Here is a 20,660-nt window from a genome sequence, read left to right on the forward strand (position 1 = left end):
GAATGTGGGGAGCAGAGGCTGGGCCAGGATGAGCAGCTCAGCAGGGCTGGGTGAGGAGGAGCGCATCCTCGGCGGGGTGACAGGAGAAATAATAAGCACAGGCGGGGCAAGGGGCATTTAATGAGATTCACCTAGGGCAGCTCCCCGCTGCAGGACTGACAGGCTGATGGGCGCTGCCAAATTTGCATAATAACACCACTAATGAAGGCCTCGGGGTCCCACCGGTCGCTCCTCCATCTTTTGCTGCACGCTGCTGCTGTGCTGGGCTCGTCCTCCTCTCTGCTGCCGTGACCCACTTTTCACATTCAGAACCCGATTTTATTTGTCATTTGTGGGGCAGCGTCTGGGCCCAGCCCATTTCTGCAAGGAAGTCCTGTCAGCTCCTATCAGGTGTCCCCGTGTGTGGTGGCATGGCCAGAGGCCGAGACCAGGACCCGCCGCCATGCCCCCACCTCGGCTCTGCCCTGGCATGTGGCAGGGCTAACACATCCCACTCCTTCCCTTTCCTTCTCTTGGTAGTGGTTTTAAAGTAACGCTTAACGTTCAGGAAAAAAAATAATCTTTGCTTTGTGCTTGATACTAATTTTTGTTCATTTTTCTTCCCTGATCAGTTTTCTCCACAGCTTCACCACAGCTGTGGAGCGTGGAGGCAGCCTGGCTTCATGCCCCCAGGTGGCAGCTATTTTGGAGAGAAAAACGTGCAGCAGCTCACACTTGTGATCCAGTTCTGACTTCTCTCTGCCCTTAGAGTAATGCAGAAGCCAAACCAGTTGCATTTACAAGGTTCAGAAGAGGACTGAGCCATTTTGCAAGTGGCTGTCTCTCTGCCACATACGACTATGTTGATATACAATTTTTTAAACTCAAAAAGAAAAAAAAAAAAACAAACACTTCTTCTCGTAAAAAAAAAAAAGTTCCCTTTGAGAATGTAATGTTTATGACCACTGTTACATTCTCAAATCAGTTTATACTGAAGAGGCTTAGGGGGCATGATGGGACTTGTTAGTCATAGGCATAATTTTTTGGTCTGCTTTCTGCTGGCTGGGAGTCAGAAATGTATGTGTGCATTCAAACCTTTGCTGTGTCACTGAATTCCTGATGATACGCCTAAGCTTTAACAGCTGGTCACGGTGGCAAAAAGCTCCAGACGGAGAAACTGAGTTGGATTTTAAAACTTTAATTCTGTGGGGACTCAGATGGACAGTGATAATGCTGCGAGAAATTTTAAGAATTTTATCTGTATCTTGAATAGAGGCGCTGTCACCCCAAATAGGGAAAAATGTGCCTTTAGGGTCTCATCGTTTAGTTTCTTAGCCTGCATCAGCTTCAGGTGGCAAATGGATCATTTGATGTTATCACTAAGAGAGTAACTGGAGTTGAGCCCACTGTGCAGACAGTAATTTTATTTTTCAGCTCTGCAGAGGTTTGGCAAAGTGTTGCAAGTGGATGCTCCCATCCCTTTTCAGTACGTGGGAGCTCTGTCAATTTGCTTTACATGGCTGATCTGAATGGCAGTTATTAGTTGGAAATTAACCCTAAATCCTGAAGAAGGTTAAATGATAATAGGTTTAGAGATTGCATCGGTACAAAAGGAGTTCACCTTGGGAAATCCATATCTATATCTGGCTCTTTTTAAGAACTTATGGGTCTGATTCAACTTCATGTTTATTTTGCGGCATTGCTTTGGGTAGAGTTGCTGCTGGTCTTTCACTGATGTGTGAGATCAGAGCAATGCCTTGTGGTATTTAACTCTTTGCAGTCTCAGCAGCAAGCCTGTAAAAGTTGTGCAAGCCCATTTGCAGCAATATGGTATTTGCTGAGCACATTTTTCCCTGTATGCTTTGGCAGGGAAGTGCCAAAGCATAGAGGACTTGAGCCTCTGGGGAGAGATGGCTGTGCATGTGCAAGAAGAGTCCAGGGGTGCAGAGCATTTAGTAAACACTCCTGTATGAATCCTCATGCTTACTGAAATTTTATTCTGTTTTAACCCAGTGAAGTGGTTTGCTTCACAAAGAGAAATAAACCCTTTACTAATCAGCAGTTTAGACACCGCAAACCTGAAAATCGTACTGACTCTGGCCACATTTTCCCCCTCTCCTAGTAGGCTGGCTGAGAAATGTGCAGAGTACACCCATGTGGGGGGTGTTGAAAGAGTTCATACAATGTATATGGAGACATTATTATCTGGAATATATTTTAATTTGATTCATTTTTACATTTTCCCTCACTTTTTTAAAACTATTTTTAACATCTGTGTATTAAAGGAAAACTACATGTTGCATGAAAGGTTTCTTTGTTTGGCATTGTCGAAATAGCTGAATTCAGGGGATTATGAATTTAATTTGCTGGCCCTCAAATACTTGCCTTCTCTAGCATTGCACTCCGGTGACTTGCACCATTGTGCTTGCTGTGCGTGCTCTTATCTTCCAGATTTGTGTGTGCCCAGATATTGCTTGTTCAGCTGTTGCTGTTCAGCATAGTTTGGAGTTTTTCACATTCTGGTTGCCTGTCTGTGCTTCAGCCCTGTACTCACAGCTGAGGCTGAGCTTCCCCACTTCCTCCTGTACCTCTCAGACCTGTCCAAGACACTTACGAGTCTGAGCTGAATGGGTGACATTGATGGCAAAGCTGCTAACACTGCTTAGTTCCAACTCCCTTCTTCATTAGCAGTGATGGCTAAGTAAGAGCTGTAGAATTGCACAGTCAGTGCTGGACTGAGTGTCTCAGACTGATGAGAGGCATTTTCAGACTCAGCTGGAAGCTGAAGAGGCTTCCCTGGCTAGCTCTGCCACGCTTTTGAAGGGCTGCGTCATTTATTTGCTTCACCGTGTTACTGTTTTTTAGTAACTTTAAATGAGTAGTTCCTGAAGTTTGAGACATGGAGGGAATATTTCGGGAAATATAGGAAGTGTGACAGTTAATTAAAGGACATAAGAACATACAGATTGACAAGAAAAGGAGCCATAGCCATCAAGACGATAACAATGTGGAGACAGAAATCCAGAATCCATGTTCCAGATCTGTTCCTTTGATGAAAAAAGAGGATTTCCTGACACACCACTTCATTTGTTAGAGATAGAAGTATGTAAAAAGAAATGGTATTTTTCTTTTGGATGTACTCTTCTAGTTTACTTTTGCTTTTGCTAACAAACATGCAATACAATCATTTCAGATTTCTGTGATACTTGATTATCAGTTTTAATATGTTTCAATACATTACATGAGTTTCAGCCTTGCCACAACCACTACGTTGGAATCTTTGTGCTTAATACTCCAGGAAAGCCGGAGGGGATGAGGTGGGAGGGCAGCGCTGGAGCTCTCCTTGTCCAAGTCCCTGCTTGGAGCAGGGTCAACACGAGCAGGTTGCTGAGGGCCGTGTCTGGTCAGGCTTTGAATATCTCCAAGGAGGGAGACTACCCAGCCCATCTGGTCAAACCTTTCCAGTGCCAGACCACCCTCATGGTGGAAAAGGTTTTTTTTATGTTTAAAAAGAATTTCCTGTATTTCGGTTCATGCCCATTGCTTCGTGACCATAATAATAATTCTTACAGGAATAATTTGTATTTCCTCTTGTCAAATTACATCGGTTCAATCATGCTTGTAATTTCCTGTAAAAATAGTTAAAATATGGTTAAAAAGTTTTATTTGCAGAAATCAAAATGAGAGGTTAGGACTTTACGAAGTAGTGTATAGCATTGAATGAGGACTCTTACCACTTTTATTTCTGCTTAATATGTGAGAGGGTGCGTTTTTGTGTATTTTTTTTCCCAGTTAAGCTTTCTATTTGTGACCAAAGAATATTTTATCAGCTCTTTGTTGTAAGCTGTTCTTCAGTGGATGTATTATGTCATAAACTTCAGTGGATACAAGATCAGATTTCTGATTTTTTTTTAAGACTGTCGTAAAAAAAAAATCTGTGGGTAGAAATGAAATGCAGCAGCAGCAATAAGACCTGAGGCATCTTTCCCCATCTTCATCATCTTTAATTAACTTAAAATCGCACTGGACAGTCCTCAAGTAATGTGCAAAAGTGTCATCTAATAGATGGAAATTGTTAAGAAACTTTCAGCTGTCCTCTGGGAGTACGCCTCAGCGCTTCTGTGTCCGTAAGGTTGCCAAAAATATCCCCAGTAATTCTGAGCTCTTTTGGCAGATGAAGGAAGAATGACTGGTTTTACAACAGTCGAGATCAGATGGTGGCAGATCTATCGTACACTTCTCTGTGTTACGGAATACGTTTGCTGAGAAATAAGCTGCAATCGTCTGTTCTTTCTTCCTCTGTCGATTTGTTGCTAGTGAGTTACTGTTAGCGTTCTCATCTGTAAAAGATGGAAGACAGTAAGTTCAAATCACTCGGTTGTTCTGCGTGCTTTTCGTTTCAAATATTCCTAATGTGGTTTCATTGCTGTCTTGGGGAAAAGAAAAAAGTAGAGTTTTCTCTTTCAGCTGTGTAATAATGAGCGGCTGTCAGATGCGCTTTGATACTTCCGTGGCTTGGAGCATCAGTGGCCACGGAGAAAAATATACCTTTTTCTGCTAAGTCTTTGTTTTTCTGTGAGAGATGAGCTAATACAACGTTGGCAAGAGAGACTGCCTTTGTTCTGCTAAGATGTATCATTTTAGCTGCAGATGAGTCTTGGAAAACAAAAGCATTTAATTTTCTATCACAACCAAGTAATCTGCATGAGGAACTGCGGATAACAAAACAAAATATTTCTGCAGTGTTCGTAGGAGCTACCTTGGCTCTTTTGTATTTGTGTTTCTTTGAGGAATTCCTACACCTTTTTGTTGTTACTGTTTCCCTGTGGGTTTTCTTCTTAGAAACTACTCCAGAATTTTTTTTTTCTTTATAGATATCTTTATCTCCAGGCTGTTTTCCAGTCCACCAGGAGCAATTGCAAAGTTGCTCCTGCATAAACTTTAAGTAAGCCTTATATATCCCTGTAAAATCATATCTCCATTCATTCTGGAAATGTAAAACCTCCTCTCCTCAGGGTGTGCACTCCGTCTGGCTGAAGTTTGCTACCATCGCAGTGACTGGGAGTCATCATCTATTTAGGGATGCAACTCGACCAGCTGAGATGGACAGTCACATCTACATCTAACCTTAACTCAGGATGACCCTTATTTGCCTCCCGTGTCTTGAGCAGACTCCATCTCCATTCAGGCATCATCTAGCCCAAAATAAGTGTTTTGGGTGCATGTTCAGATGAGAAAAAGAGTGAGTATCGGGGGTCATCTTGTAGTCTCAGCTCCTTTAGGTAGTTTGTTCCAGTGCTGCAGTTCAAAGCTTGATGTTTTGCATATCAGTCATGTTTGTAAAGCCTACATAGAAGTAACTTTAAAGAATTCAAAAATTCCTTTTGCTTTGTGAAGGTGCTGTGTAGTATAATTACTTTCCTCTGAGATAAAGAACCCAGGTCTGGACTGAGGAAGCAGGGATGCTGCAAGAACCCGGACAGCTGGTGGTTTGTAATAATCATTCAGGAGTCTGTCGATGGCAATGCCTGTCCTGATGTTCCCCACGCCTGGCCTCTCTCAGGCTTGTTTTCCAGTGTTTCCATAAGCCAAAGAGAGTCTCCATCCATTTATTTTATTTTTTTCCAAGGGAGGCTTCTGATCCAGAGGATACCTGCCTGGCTGTGGGCCCAGCCCTGGAGTGGTGCCGCTCTCCTCTGGGTTCCCCCACGCGGTTTGCACGCCGTCGCTCTGCCATCTCCTTAGCAACTCGGAGCAACCACAGCACAGAGCCACACAGCCCCCGGGGGCTGCACTTCGCTATTTATAGGCAGTCGAGCCTGGATGAAAATTTCCAGAGAGCTCTGGTAAGGCCTCTGCAGGCAAAAAAAAAAAAACTTACGGGTCCTGCTGGAGGACCTGGCTTGGTACCACGTCTCAAAGCCCTGCCCTTTGCACGGTGCTCAACCCTTGCGGTGAAACACGTTCACTCCGATGCATAGCAAGGATTTTCTGTTTACATAGCTGCTAATTAACCTTTCAAGAATCATCTTCTCTGTAACCCAGGTTAGGAAGTGAGATGCAGGTGCAAAAACAACAGCCTGGGGTAAAATCGTGTTGTAACAGGCAAAGTCTCAGGGATGATGCCATGTCTGTGGTTTTTTCATTTCAGGGGTATGGCTTAGTGAGATCTTAGCAAACAGGGGAAGAAAATATTTTTTCAGAGCTTTGTGGTTAGCTTTTTTAAATTATGTTCCTTCAAGTAGAATTCTACATTGAAAACAAGATTTAATCACTGGTTATATTGCTTAGTGTTGCTCTGCAAAGGTTTATTGATTCAGCATTTCCCTTAGTCGTGTGGCTGCGAAATGAAGTAAAGGACGTGCGGTGGTGCTAAGAGCAAGTCGGAGTATTAAAGAAATAAAGGATAATCCATTAAAATGGGGTGGATGGTGACCCTGAGCAGGACACCCATTTTCATGAACACTTTATGTATGCTGAGCTAAGAACTAGGTGAGATGCAGGAAGTAAGTTAGTAATTAATGGGAGATAATGCCTCTTTCAGATGAATCTGAGGAGCACATTGGAGATCTTAAAGCTACCATATCTACTTCTCTGACAACTTCACACTTCTTTACCTGGGCAAAATAATAATGAAAAACTTAACATAATGAAAGTTAGAGCAGTGGATTTTTTTTTCCTCTTTTAACCTTGTAAATGGGCCTTGGGTACCAGTGTAGGAAGATTTCATGTCCTGATCCTAGGGCTTCCCTCCCAGATTTCCCTCATACCCTGCATTCCTTTCCAGTGGCTGCTAATGGGAAAAGCCTTGGAGGAAATGTCATTCTGCTTTTAAAATAGGTTTTGGTGTCTCAGATTTATCGCTGGAATAGTTCTCCTGGATGCTGTGGTGAAAAAATAATGTTTGTCTTGAACTGGAGGAGCAAGGGAAGTCCAAAGCACCATTTAACCTGCTTCAGTTGGCAGGAATGTGGGAATTGCATGCTTTTGTGTGTGCTCCTGGGGGGAGAAGGAGCCTCTATGAGCAACGAGAACATGGGGAGGTGAAGACATGCGCTGGATAGGCAGGCTGATTGACAGCCCAGCTGGTGGAGATCTGTAATTGGAAATTCATTGCACATAAATCTTCTAGTACTTATCCTGAGACATGGGAAGGAGAATATCTGAGCTCTGAAGCTCTTAACTCTTTCAGGGCCATCTGGGCAGATGTTCAGCTTGCAAAGTAGCAAGACTGCTAAAGTGTTTCTCTTTAAAGACTTGGGTTTTTGTTGCAGCCAGAAGAATGCTGGTGGAAGGAAAAGCCACCATGTGCTCCAAGTGATAGCATTTAGGTGAACAGCTTTAAATATTTAATGTTTATTTCTTTTACAGTTCAGCTTCAGATTGTCTTGGAAAATTCATCTTCGTATTTGGTGGTGAACACATTTTGCCTTTACAGAACGCATCTTGCACGTGTTGTCTGCCAATTTCATGTCTGATTTACCTGATTTGTGTCTCCACATTGGTGGGCTTATTGTATGTTTGTCCACGTGCCAGCAGGCTCTGCAACTGTATTTTAAGAGGTCTGTTCGTGTCTAAATATTTATATTCTTTTCCATGAGGCTGAGACTGATTGTATGTACTAACAACTATGTCCCTGCACTCCCTCCTTCCCCCAGTCCAAGTGTGTTTTTGGTACATTTTCCTCCTCACTTGATTTCAACACTCCAGTGGTTTCCACTATGCAGTTTTGAATGTATAATTGGTTTCTGGTGACCACATTTTTTCTCATTTATTTTGGTCTGCCTCTGTTCTGTTACACACATATTTGTCTCTCCATTAATGTCAATGTGAATTACAGATGAAAAGCTAAGTGTAGATAAATTAGTAACCACGCAAAACGGAAGGCGGCATTTAACTTTCTGAATTATTTGTGTGGGCACAGGACAACTAATGAATACCTGAGGATCCGAACAAACGAGGAGCGCTGGGACGCAGGGCTCTGCTGTCGAGGCGGTTCGCAGCGGGGTGGCTGGGGAGGCTGGGGAACATACGGGGGCCAATGCAACCATAAAGGCTTTTAACACCTACGCTCCTGGCGAGTGTGGTGGGTATATGGGAGCGCAGGTTGTGTTTCTGGAGCCAAAAATCATGCTTGCCATGTACAATAAATAGAAGACTGAGTTGTCTCCACCTTGGTCCATAATGCACTGAGATTTCTCTCAACCCTTAAAACGGTGTAAAACTGTCCGGAATGGTGTTTCTCACTGTAAAACTCCGGTGTTTGGATTAAAGCCTTCCTTCAGGATGGGCCATGTTCTCTGCTTCACTGCCTGTGGTAACATTTTATTCATTTATGGCAGGAGAAACCCTTTTGTCTTCAGCTGAACAACTGCTTTGCTTGCGGTGCCCTGCAGAAGCATTATGAGAGATTCCCTTAAAGGGAAGCACTTGGCTATTTTCTGAGCTCACTTTCAAAGTACTCTGAATTAATTATAAATGAGTAAAGCCGTCTGGCTCTTGATTACACAATTGCCTATCCTGGATTGCCTGTAATGAAATGTAAGCTGGCCCAATCGTGGTAAAACAGGAGGTGCTTTTGCTCCCTCTCTATCTTATGATCTGAGCTATTCTCAGATCTACTGTCCTGATTTCTTTCAGGCAGCAATGCTGTCAGTCTTAAATTTCCTCCTCTTTCTCCCTGCTACCCTATTTTTATTAGGCTTCCCTTTGGCTGCACTTACTATGCCTATACACTGTTGTAATTTCCATTGGAAGTGGTTAACATGCACTGGTACAGCGCCTTTTGCGCTGAACTATCCCGATGCATTTTATTTATTTAAAGGATTCTAAGTGCATGTAGTATCTAAGTGTTTGACAAACACATAAAAATACACAGAAGTCAAGCACTTAGCTGCCCTGAGAGGATGGCTTCCCTGCTGCCTCTTCCAGGAACATCCATAAACCCAATTACTCGCGTAGTTCAGTAACTGAATCCCATGCTTTGTATATGGTGAACCCTGATCTGTCATCCCCATCATTTACCATAACAAGAACCTCGCAGGGTGTGCTGTGTACTGTCCCATCCCTGTCTTTTTTTGCCTGTGTTTTTGCGTAGTGCTGGATATTGTGGGCAGCAGTTCTTCCTTTTGCTGCGTTTTCACTGGGTCACCAGATGGGATGTGAGCTGGCTCAGTGTAGGGAATGACCTGGATGTCTTTTGCCCTGAAGTTTTTGCTCTGGATAAAAGAGCAGGAGCAGTGCTGAGGAGCTGTAAAGTCTTGTTTTTACAGCACTACTGTTACAATTCAAACCTGAGTTTTGGAGCAGAGGCCATTGAGCGCTAGCACTGTCGAGCCACAGCATGCACGGTGGCGATGGAGCTGCTCCTTGCTCTGTCCATCAGAGATGTCTTGCAGGATGTCTGAGGAAGGATGGTTCAAAATGGCTTAGGACAACAGTAACCGTATTTTCCAAGATGCAAAGAGTGCAACAAATTTATTCCCCTTCTGCTCTTCTTTTCTCTTCCTAGTGTGTGTTTAGGGAGGTGAAGAAGTGCTAGGGAAATGCATTAATCCATAGCTTTTCATCTCTTGTAAGAATAATGTGGAATTGTTGAAGGACAATGGATTCTCCTAACCTTTGGTCTTAGAACTTTGATGGAGATAGTAAGCCAGTGGCATGGTGATCCTCCAGGCTGTTGGCTCAGAGCTGTCTCGAGAAGTACTCTGTACCCACTGAGCTCCCGTCCTCCCTGCCTGTGGGATTTGGAGCCCCTGCTCACCAGTACTGCCTGCTCCCAAGCTGCCGGGTAGCTGATGCCTGCCTGTTACTGGGCCAAACTTGGAATCATCTCCACCGACGTTAATTTGGAGGGGAATGCCTGATTCCTTATTATCTTTGTACTGGGCAGTTCCTTCCTCCCACCGCTGCACCAAGATCAGACCATCCCAGTTGCCTTTTTCTAACCAGGTGCTGCGTTTTATCTCTTCCTCCCTTCCAGCTCCCATTGCCAGGAACCTCTAGCCCTGATGGTGCTTTTTGTGGAGCATCCCCAGCCTTCAGGGCTCGTTCCTGCAGCTTGGCTTTGATAAAGACATCAGCCCTGCCAGGTTTAGCCTCCAGCAACCATGGCAACCAGCCTCACAGCCTTTGAAGGAGTAGTCCTAAGCACAAGTCTCTTTAAACATCCATGCAGTTCGCTTCAGGAGTCCTCCCCAAAATGGATGGGGATTGTCACTTGACAGCATTTAGCAAATAGGGCAGAACTCGGAGAACATCTGCTCTGAAGATGACAAAAAACGTTGAAACTGTAAGGCAATTACGTTAATCTGCTCTCTCCTAGCAAAGGGTCCATCAGTCTGGCTATGCTGGAAACCTGTTAGAAAGGTGCAGTCTGTAAAGGTGTCTGTTTATTCCTCACCCTTTCTCTGTAAGGGGTAATTGTGCCCTGTATAGGCAAATCATAGACGATGAAGTATTTCTCTGAGAAAAAAGAGCTTCAGTGAGAGAAGTACTACCAAAACAGTGGAAAACAAGGCTTCAGAAGAGATTTATCATTTTACCTACTCTACCTGCAGCTGATATATTTGAGCTACAGCTTGACCAGAGACCTTCAGAGATGCCTGTGAAATGGGGAGGTGAGCTCGGTAGTACGGGCAGTCTTCACCTCCCGGTGTGCCCGAAGACCTCCCACAAGCTGCACCGGAGTTGTCCACGTGTAACAGGGAGTGCTTTCAGCTGCTCTGGCGTTAACGTCTATTCCGAAAATGCGACTCGATGAGGATTTTGACTGCTTGACCACAGTGACGGGGTTGCGGTGGTGGAATGTGCCAACGCACTTCATGCTGGGCTGAGCTGGCTTGCAAAAGACGCTCAGAAAAGTTGGTGCTAAAATAAAACTGGAGAAGGAATAAAGTATGCAAGCTTGCAGTGAGCAGGAGACAGAAATCCTAGGCATTTGCGATCTCTTGCCAAATCCATCCATCTCTTTTCCCACATTCTCTCTCCATTTCTGAAGAATGATGCTTAGTAGTTACTTTCTGTCTTCAGAAGTAATAGATGTGAGCAGCTGTGACGTGGCAGGGTTTTGCATTTAAACTGTTATTAGCATGTGTTGGAGGTATATATTCAAGCAAAGTGACACTTAAAATACATTCCACATTGTATGCCAGCATCCTATAGAAAGGCCTGACGGATCAGTAACCAAAATTAGCAATGGAGCCATATCATTATAATACGTTTTATTTATTTATTTATTTTTTCCTTGTGGAATCGCAGACCACTACATAGCAATTTACTTAGGTACTTGTAATGCTTTTCTTCGTACTTATTTTTCCCTTCCCCGGTATCTAGGCCCATGTTGGTGGTTTTCCAGCAGGGAGGTGCTGATTTGCCCTGACCAACCAAGGGGTTTTTATGGTTGTGTGTTAGGATACCAGTCTCTCTCTGCCTTTGAGGCAGCTTCATCCCAACATCACCCTGCCAGGGGAGGAATCAAAGTTCAGTAACGCTGTCAGGACAGGGAAGGGAGATTGGACTTGTAGTGTAGAAAAGCTGTTTGCCAAGAGCTGTCCTCCTTCAGTGCTCCATGCAAATGTTTTGCCTTTGTGAGCAGGGTTGGGGGGGGTGGCAGGTCCCATAACCCTAAGCATGCTGTGGGATGTGGTGTCACCCCAGGGCTGGGCGGCTGCCCCAGGAGTCATCCTGCACCGCCTGGGGAGCCAAGGGCTTGCAGCTAACAGGTATGAATTTCTTCCAACAGTTTTTCTTTCCTTTCAGTTCAGTCTGGAAGGAGCTCCTTGCTCCCTGGTAAATTACAGGTATTTCTAGACCGAGTGCTCCAGCTAGCAGTAACCAGGCTTGCCTGGGTGGTGGTGGCAGTGAAGTCACAGTAACAGATGCTTTATCATGATGTGGTCAGTGGTCAGAGCCCGCTGTGTCCTGATTAGATTCATGTGGTCTGTGCTGGTATTTGTAGCTTCACTGATGGGAGCAGCAGCGCTGTTCAGCCTAGGTTGCAGTTTGCTTAGGTTTTGCTCATCTGTGCTGTAGTCAGATCTCAGGTGCAGCACCAACACCTTGCTAGGAGGGAACGAGCATCTCAGGTGGGAAAGGTGAGAAATAACCAGTTGCTTTTTGACCTGGTGTTTGGTCTTATTTCATGGTACTTTTCTTGGGAGGGTCTGCTTTGTACCAACGCACTCAGGAGTTAAAATACATGAAAATGATATGCAGCAAGATAATTTGGTAAGCTGAAACAAGAGCCTTTGTACTCAGTGGTGAAAAGAAGGCACTCTAAAAAGTTCAAAAATCATTTGTATGGAGGTGGAGGAGGTGCTGAGATTGAAAGGAAACTTTAAGCAATGCTGGTGCATTTTGACATGCTGGATGCCAAGCTTGGGTCTCCTGTGGGCTGCAGGAGATGCCAAGCCCTGCTCTCAGCGCTGAGTTATTTCCTCAGCAGGCTTTCAGGATCTTCCAGAGTTGTAGAGAAATGTCTGCCCATGCTTTTGGAGCGTGGGGCCCTGAATTTACGGAAAACTGAAGAGCCCAGCTGATGAACCGAGGGTGCCTGCAGGCAGACCTGCAAGCTTCGTTTTTGGATCTCAAGACCTGAGAAAATTTTTGTGAAGAAAACGTGTGCTGGTGGACGGAGGGACCTGACGGGCACCACAAGCATCTGGCTGGCCTGTGCACCGTGGTGGTGTGAGGTCCTGTTCACTCTGCAGATCTTGCCTTTGGAGCAGTTCCAGGCAGCACAAGTGCTGGAACAAGGTTTCCTCACTCCCAGTTCATCTGGCTCAGGACTGATCATTTTGGCTGAGGGTGCTGTGACCCACTCGTGTTTCGCAGGGCTGTGTAGGCACACACCGGGGAGCTCAGGTGTGGGGTACTTGAAACAGGAGCTGTGGCTCCATTTGGGTGCACTGGGCATCCCTCTGTGACAGGAGGGTAAAAAGTTGGCCCTACAGCCTGGTGGCTGCAAGTTCCTAAAACCCAAATTTCAAATGAGAAATTGGCCTTTTATCCTCGGTGCTCACCACGTAGTAGTGCAGAGCATCACTCAGCTGAACTTCACTGTGGTTTATTGTGTAGTTGTAAATCCTAGTTATCCGACTAACCTTCTCTGATGTTAAATGCCTTCAATAGTAGTTTTTCCTTTATTTTATTTTTTGTTTCTGGCTTTTTGTGTTCATTCAGTTTATAAAAATGTAATTAGAAATTAAAAAGAACAAAACAAATCTACAAAGCAACTGATGTAGATTGACATGAATTGTCATCTCTTGAAACCGTGTGCAATCCAAAGCTCTGCAACCTGATACACATCCCCTTCATTTGGTAAATATTTAAAATATCCACAGAGAGTTTTTCGCATTCTTGAGCAAAGACCACATTGCCATGTATTCACCAGTGTTTCTAAGAATCAGTGTTATGAAGACAGGGCTTATTTAGTTAAATGTTTTACTTTTTTTTTTTTTTTTTTAATTTCTAGTATTTATTGTACTATATGAAACCTGATGTTAAAGGGAAAGAGAAAAGCCTATCAATTGATTTGCCTTTTAATAATCCAAATGAGTATATTAAAAAGAAAATGTAAGCAACTTTAAATATGCCAAGGGCTGTAGTCTTCGAGAACAGGAACAGTTGAATCGGAAGGTTTAGATAATGAACAGAGTTGACGATGCTTGTAATAAAGTGGATTAGCTGTTACAAATTGTTTTACACCGTGTATCCTTACGTAGCTAATCTCCCATGTTTGCAGTTTCTCTCAGAGGTTCTTGAGGAGCACCCGGCTAGGTTGTACTTCTCCAAAGAGTGTTAAAAATGCTGACGCTTAATACAGTTTTTGAAGGAGAAAAAAAGAAAAATCTTTATAGCTTTTCCTCTGGGTGCTGCCCCATTAGCAGTCATTAGTTCCTGCCCTCAAGTAGTAAATACTGACTTCTCTCTCTTTTGGTAGCAGCGCTTTCCTTTTGTTAGCTCTCTCCAGCTCAGACTTCTGCTAGGTACCCATTACAGCTTCTGTAGCATTGTGTTTTTTCTCAGAATTTGCTTTTATTCACATGAAAGTCATGTTCCTCCTCCAAATCACATTAAGGTAAGAGCACACTGTCCTGTGGTTTATCAGTCTGGTGTCACTGGAGGCCGCCTCTGCTCGGAGAAGCTTCCAGCCTCCTCCTGCAGCCTCCAGCAATACCAGTGGCACCAGCACGGGTTTCTCTGCTGGCTGTTGGGAACCAGGACCTCTGCAGCAGCACTCACAATTGTTTCCTTTGCCCAGAGGTTAACCAATAACATGGGCTGATCGCAGTGCATTGGGTTATTTTCAGAAATGTTTTCTGTCCATTTTTCTCCACACCCGCAGAGTATCCTGTGCAATTCCCCACTGGCTTGAAATGTTCTATGAAACTGGGACTGTAATTCTAATCAGGGAATTATATTTGACTTTTTTTTTTTTTTCTACAAAGTGGATTATGTTTTTTTTTTTATTTGGAATAAAACCTGTCAGCACAGACACGTGCTTATTTTTTTTGAAGAGTGCTGGAGCTCCTTAAACACTGTAGATTGTGCTTTGGCTCATATTTAAAGGTAGACTGGGATGATGCTGATATTTTTTTTTAAGGAACAAATAGCTTGACTTTCAAAATATGTCAAATTTAGTTGCTTGTGTTTGAAACCAGAACTGTCTTCGCAGTTAAGGGACTTGAAAAGCCTGGAATCAGTTCCCTGCTATTCTCCAGCACTTCTTGCATCTCCTTGGGGAGGCAGTTTAGGCTTTCAGTGTTCAAATCATCATCTCTAAAATGGGGATAATAAAGACTTTCCTACTGCCTAGGAGTGTTGAGATGACAGATCGACTGATGGATCCTTTATAGGTTCTAAGAGCACTTATGATCCCCTGTGCAGTTGTAAACATCAACCTTTCCCAAAATGCAGCTACCCACTGGACCTCTTCAGCCTGGATGTATTCAGTGGATTATGTTCTTATTACAGTGTTTTTCTGTGAAAATAATTTGATTGCTGGGGTGAGTTTTCCCTGCCTATTGTCAGATGGGGCTTGAAGTATCCCAGCAGCTCGTGGAGAAGTATCCCAGCAGCTCGTGGAGAAGAGAGACATAGCCAGGTGCCCCTTGGGAGCATGTCCCTTATTTTCAAGGCTTTCCGGGAGCCCCTCTGCTATCCCAGCTGCAGTGTGACTTTGTGCAGCTCAGGCTCTCGTGGAAGGAGGGCACTTCTCCTCTAGCAGGTGGGTTGTGTATGCTCTCACATCGAGAGGTGATGCAGAACACTTGCAAAGTGCTTTGGTCCCTTGCGAAGAGAAGCATAATATACAAGGTTGAGGCCACTTTTGGGGTTGCTCAACCAATTCACGTTGCCTCCTAATTTAGGATAGGGGACTGAAGGGCAAATGTAATTTTTGACTCTGGACGGTCAGGTTGATGTTACCAGTGATCTTTGATTTGCATTTCAACTCCGTCCTCTGGGCTGTGTTTGATGTGCGGCAGCACTGGGTCAATAACAGCTCTGGAGCAGGAGGTTCTGCAGCATTTTCGTTGACGTCCTGCAGATGTTTCTGTGTTCTGCCCTCATTCAAATTCTGACCCAGCATTTCCCTGCTCAGTGCTGCGTTACTTAGGGATATTTCCTTCTTGACCCTTCCTGCACCAAAAAAAACACCATGTCAGCTAGATTAAATGTGTGAAGTCAATAAATGTAAAGAACAGCATCTTCATCAAGTGTGCAGGAGCCTGGAGTGATGGTAGCTCAAGAAACATGGACTTTCTCTGCATAAGCAATTTGCTGGTGCTCTTTTGGGTCTTCCCATGTAAAAAAAAAATAAAAAAGCCTTTGGCTTGTGGTATCTGGTGGGATGGTTGACGACTGCTCAGAATATCTGCATAATCCACGTTTGTCAAAATGTAAAAGATCCGACTAAGCATCATAAAGAATTTGTGACAAACACTGTGGCATTTGGAGCTACTACTTGTAGTCACTGACTAGCAGGATTTCATCCTGCTCTTGTTTTTTTTTTTTTTTTTTAATTTTTCCTTCCTCAGCTAGAATTGTAACCTTAGCATTATTTAATTGGAGGCTTTTTCAGTTAATTAATTTAACTCTTCACTGCCTTTAGTAGCATGGTTTTATGAGTATTTTTAATTGATCTTATTCATACAGAAACGCAATCTCGCATTAATTTAACAAAATGGATTCAAGTCACTGGTCAACCCAGCTGTTCAGTCAAGGATCTTGCTCAGTGCTATTTATTAGGTTTGGTTTGAAGGTTATGGCCGCCCCAGAAACAAAAAAGCAAAAGTGACTGCTGGTACTGAAACCCTGTATTTGTAAGCAGGTTCACTGCTGGATGTTGTTAGCTTGCATTTGTCCTGGACCCAGCAAATAAATATGTTTTTCTTTGCCTTCTCTCACCGCTGACTTTTCCAGACAAGCAGAAATCTGGAAAGGGGAAGGGGCATTCTTAACCTGAGAATTTCAGACAGGTTGGATTTAAGTAAACCACCCATTTATTCTTTGATTAATGGCTTGCAGGCAGTTGGCTGTGGACTGTATTGTATTAATTTGTGACGGCAAGAGTTAATGCTAGTAATTGCATTTCCTCTATAGAGAGAGCCTGTAGTAGATTGTTTTTACGTGGCAATCTGTGATTGATAGATCAGGGAAAACAGGAGCAAAGAAGGTTACTGCCTCCCAACCACTTCCCCCTTCAAATTAAAATAATTCCCAATTTGTAGGGCGCCTTGCAGCACGTGCTGTGGGAATGAAGCAGTAAACACACTAGGCTGCATTCCCTTAGAGCAGCGAACCTCTTACTGCATTTCTTTCACCAAACCAAACAAGTCATGTTGTTGGGAGTCCATTTGAAACAAGCGTGCTGGCGAAACAGCCCCCAGACCCCTTCAGCAAACTTCCTGTACGCCAGGCGGCGGACCTGATGAAAGAGCCCGTTTGTGAACCTTTGGATTCCTTCCATTGATTTGTAAATCCACTTTAATAAAGTCCTGGCGAAGCTAGTGAAATGAGCAGCCGATGTTCTGCTTCTATCAAGTTTCTAACAAATATCTGATGCAGCTTGTGTCACTGGCGCTGGCACATGCTTTTCTATTTTTTTTTTTTCCCCGTGTTGGATCCTTTTGAGACCGGGGGAGTAGGGAAACAGGGAGAGAGAGAAAAAAAAACAAAAAAAAACCCGCAGCCTCCATCAGCCACAAATTACATGGCTGCTTTATTTTCCAGCGCTGCTAAAACTCAGCTTATTTAATATCGATCATACCAAGGAGCCAGCAAAGTACAGTGTTAATTGGGTCCACTGGAATTCCAGCCCCCTGGGACCCAGAGCTTCCAAGGCTGGGAGGGCGGAGGGAGGCAGGCGAGGAGGAGGGGACCCGCTGCGCGCCGCATAAAATCGAAGCGCACCAGACACCAAGGCTTCTGCTCGCGTCGCTGGAAAGCAGTCGCGGCGTTTCCCACCCACCCCCCTTTCAAAAATTAGGCAACTCATTTCATTATTATTATTTTTTTTTCTAAAGTCCGGCAGCTCCTCTTGAATTAACAGCTCCTTTCTTTTTCTGTTATTTTTCTTCCCTTTTCTTTTTTTTTTTTTCCTTCCCCCTTTGCGGAGTCTTTTTTTTTTTTTTTTTATTGTTTTCTTCTCCTTTCTGCAAAGCTGCAAAAGCTCTGCTTTGAAAACTGCTGCCCCAGAGTGCAGTTGCTTAGCTGTCCTGTCAGCATTGTTCTAATGCTCATTCCATATGTATGTCACATAGGAGCAGTACCCTCCTCCTCCTCCTTCTCTCCCTTCCCCCAATCCATGCATTTGATTTTTTTTCCTTCCTAAAGACTGATTTTTTTTTTTTCCCAAGGAGCTTGGAAACAGGGAAATTCAAACTGAATGATCCTGTGCTGTGGTTAGTTGTGCAGCCAAGACCAGATTTCTCTTAGAAAAAGTGTTTGCTCTGTTCCTTCTTTCCCTTGCTCCTTCTTTTTTCTTCCCCATAAACACAAAGGCTTTAAAAACCTAAGATCTGTAGTTCTTTTTGCTTTTGCTTGTTACCGTGACAGCATGTATCTCTGTTGCTGAAGAATGAAGCAGGCAGGCTGGAGTTTTTTTATGTTCAGTGCTTTTGGGACCACTAAAGGGAAGTCCGCAGAGAAATATGTACAGCAACTGTGCCAACTGAGTTTCTCGTGCCTGTTATCTGTCACTTATTCTGACTAAAAGGTAAGGGATTCTTCTTTTTTTTCTTTTTTTCTTTTATTGCTAAAGTCTTTGTGCATTGTTTGTGCAGTCGTTTGACATGTGCAACTAATAGGCTGGTGAGGGAGGTGGGTTATGGAGATTTTTGTGTTAAGGTGTTAACAGATCATCCAGGCAAAGCTCTTTACATCCAGAGGAAGAAAAGTATAGATACATTTTTTTTTCCTTTTTCATCTCAAATGGTTCTTCCTGCCTGAGTCGCCCCTGATTGAGACATAAAGCTGGGGCATTATCACCGCTGCTTATCTTTCCTGCTCCTCTTTCTCCACCTAGGAAGCACAGGCAGGGCTGGTGTGTGCGTGCGCATGTGTGGGGCAAGGCATGCACCCTTGTACATGGGGAATGCCTGGCGGCGTGCACATTCTCCTCTTTTACTGTAACTAAACATCTTCAAAAGCACTCTCTGCAAGGTAAGAATGCCTTAGTTCAGCACGCTGCAGCTTATGCCTGTTTAAAATTATTACTTGGATTACAGTGCATACTGTGGAAAGTTATTAGTTTCCAGAGAGACCAATTTAATTGGGGGTATGTGTGCAGCGGTTCTGGTCCGTGCTTTACACATACTACTTACGGGAGAGTATGAAATGTGTTTTTTTTTTTTTTTTTCCTTAGCTCTTGTGAAGGGTGAAGTTTACACTTTCTGTTCAGCGTAACAAATGAAGTTACAGCTGAAATTGAATAAAGCTGCAGAGAAGCATAGCCTTACAAGGCTTTTCAACTCAGCCCTGATAGTCAGAAGAGAGTTTATTAAAATATTTTTTTGCACTGCATTGCAATATGCAGAAATGTTAGTGGGAGGGCATCTTTGCCAATCAGAAGTAGCAGCAAGTGATGCCTGAACTGGATCTTTATATCGTTTCTGGGTTAGAAACCTACTTAATCCATAATGTTGGGCTTCTTTGCTTTTTTTGCATGTGTGTGTGTGCTGTATGCATCTTTCAACAGCCTCCCTCTTAGTTCAAGAGGGCTTTGTTTTATGAAATGTGTTTTAGCTTTGCAGACAGCAGAAGTGCACTCGGTAACTGTCCCCTTAGCTATGACACAGTGCATTATTTGCCATTTTGGAGGAGGTTTATTTTTAAGACTTGCTTTGGTTTCTCTCTTAGGTATTTCTGTTCTGTCTTACTTACTGTTAGTTCTCTGACTGGAAAATGCATCTTACGGGTATTTGTTTCTCATTCTTTATAGTAATCAGTGGCTGAGACAGTTGAGCAACCTCCTTTACTAATTCTGCCTTACCTTGAATGTTGTCTTGCTTATTTGACTAACTAGGAATGCCACCAAATATGTAATTAGTTTTGTTTAAAAACAGTCTGAAAATCTAAAGTGTGAAGGAAGAGGGGAAAGTCCTGTCTGAAGGCATTAATTTTTTTCTTTACAGTAGCTGTTTATAATGTAGCTGTTTATAATGTCATTTCAGAATCAGATATTTCCCAACACATGCTCTGTGACTGTATTTTCCCATGATTGTTGCTTTATATCAGCACTGAGAAAACAGTCATTTAGATAACAGGTTTTCATTGACATCCTTTTTATAATATAGAAAGGAAGAAGCAGTAATAAGTTAAATTGGCATCTGCTAATTATGCTGAATACAGATTGTGAGCTCTGCAAGTCGTCCCTTGCCTTAATGCTGTTAGCATATTTTAGCACTGGCAACCAAAGGAAAGAAATTTGATATATTTTTTTTTAAAGATGACTTGTGAAGAAATGTGAAGTTTTTTTTTTTCTTTTTTTCTTTTTTTTTCCCCTAATGTTTGTATGCCGTTGTTAGAATGGGGAGAGCATCACATGCCGTGTAGTGCTTGGTAAAATTGATTAAAGATCATTGAGACATTGACTTGTCTGGTGATCGCTAGGATTGATTTTTGACCCTTGGTGGCAAAACCATGGTTGTCAGACACATAACTTAGTCTCTGGACAGGAAAAGTTTGAGTGTTTCTTAGTCACCAAACACCTGGTTCTTTCAGGTCTCTGAGAAATAAACCATTTTGTTATGAACTTAGGTGTGCCTCTTCGTGCTAAATGGTGACTGTGCTCACCTCACAACACGAAGTCTTGGGCACCCAAGGCATTGAAGAGCCGTGGTTCTGCCAGATGTGCTCATTTCTTCCCCGTGCCTTCTCGCAGTGCCACACCATCCCGGCCTGACCATGGCACTGAGCCAGGGCTGAGCATCCACCACCACCACCGCACAGCTCAGGGTGACCGTGCTGGGGGACACGCTCCGGCCCTGGGCGCTGCTGGCAGCGGCAGCAGAAGACCTGTGAGCGGTTGTGGTGGGTCAGCCACTAGAGGGGAGACAAGAGCTGCGTTATGGTAATGTGTGTCACCACCGAGCGCTCCGTATGATGATGTCTACACAGCAGTTTGCAGCGTAAGGTGGAAACATCCGAGCTAACTTGGATGCTCTGGATGCCGGGAG

At 43.7% G+C, this 20,660-nt stretch overlaps 1 protein-coding gene across 14 annotated transcripts in view; it reads left to right on the forward strand.

Annotated features, from left to right (window-relative positions):
* Positions 1–20,660, forward strand: part of FAT3 (FAT atypical cadherin 3) — a 419,137-nt gene that overhangs the window by 51,876 nt on the left and 346,601 nt on the right. Inside the window, exon 1 of one of the 14 annotated variants that reach the window (XM_068669054.1) lies at positions 17,446–18,199. The exons of 12 other annotated variants lie outside the window; for them this stretch is intronic. The gene's annotated coding sequence lies outside the window, so the exon portion shown is untranslated. Of the gene's footprint in view, positions 1–17,445; positions 18,200–18,526; positions 18,646–20,660 lie in introns of those variants that run through there. One more of the 14 variants, XM_068669063.1, reaches the window with a different exon arrangement.

This window comes from Anas acuta, chromosome 1 (genome assembly GCF_963932015.1).
Source record: "Anas acuta chromosome 1, bAnaAcu1.1, whole genome shotgun sequence".
In the NCBI taxonomy this organism is placed as follows: domain Eukaryota; kingdom Metazoa; phylum Chordata; class Aves; order Anseriformes; family Anatidae; genus Anas; species Anas acuta.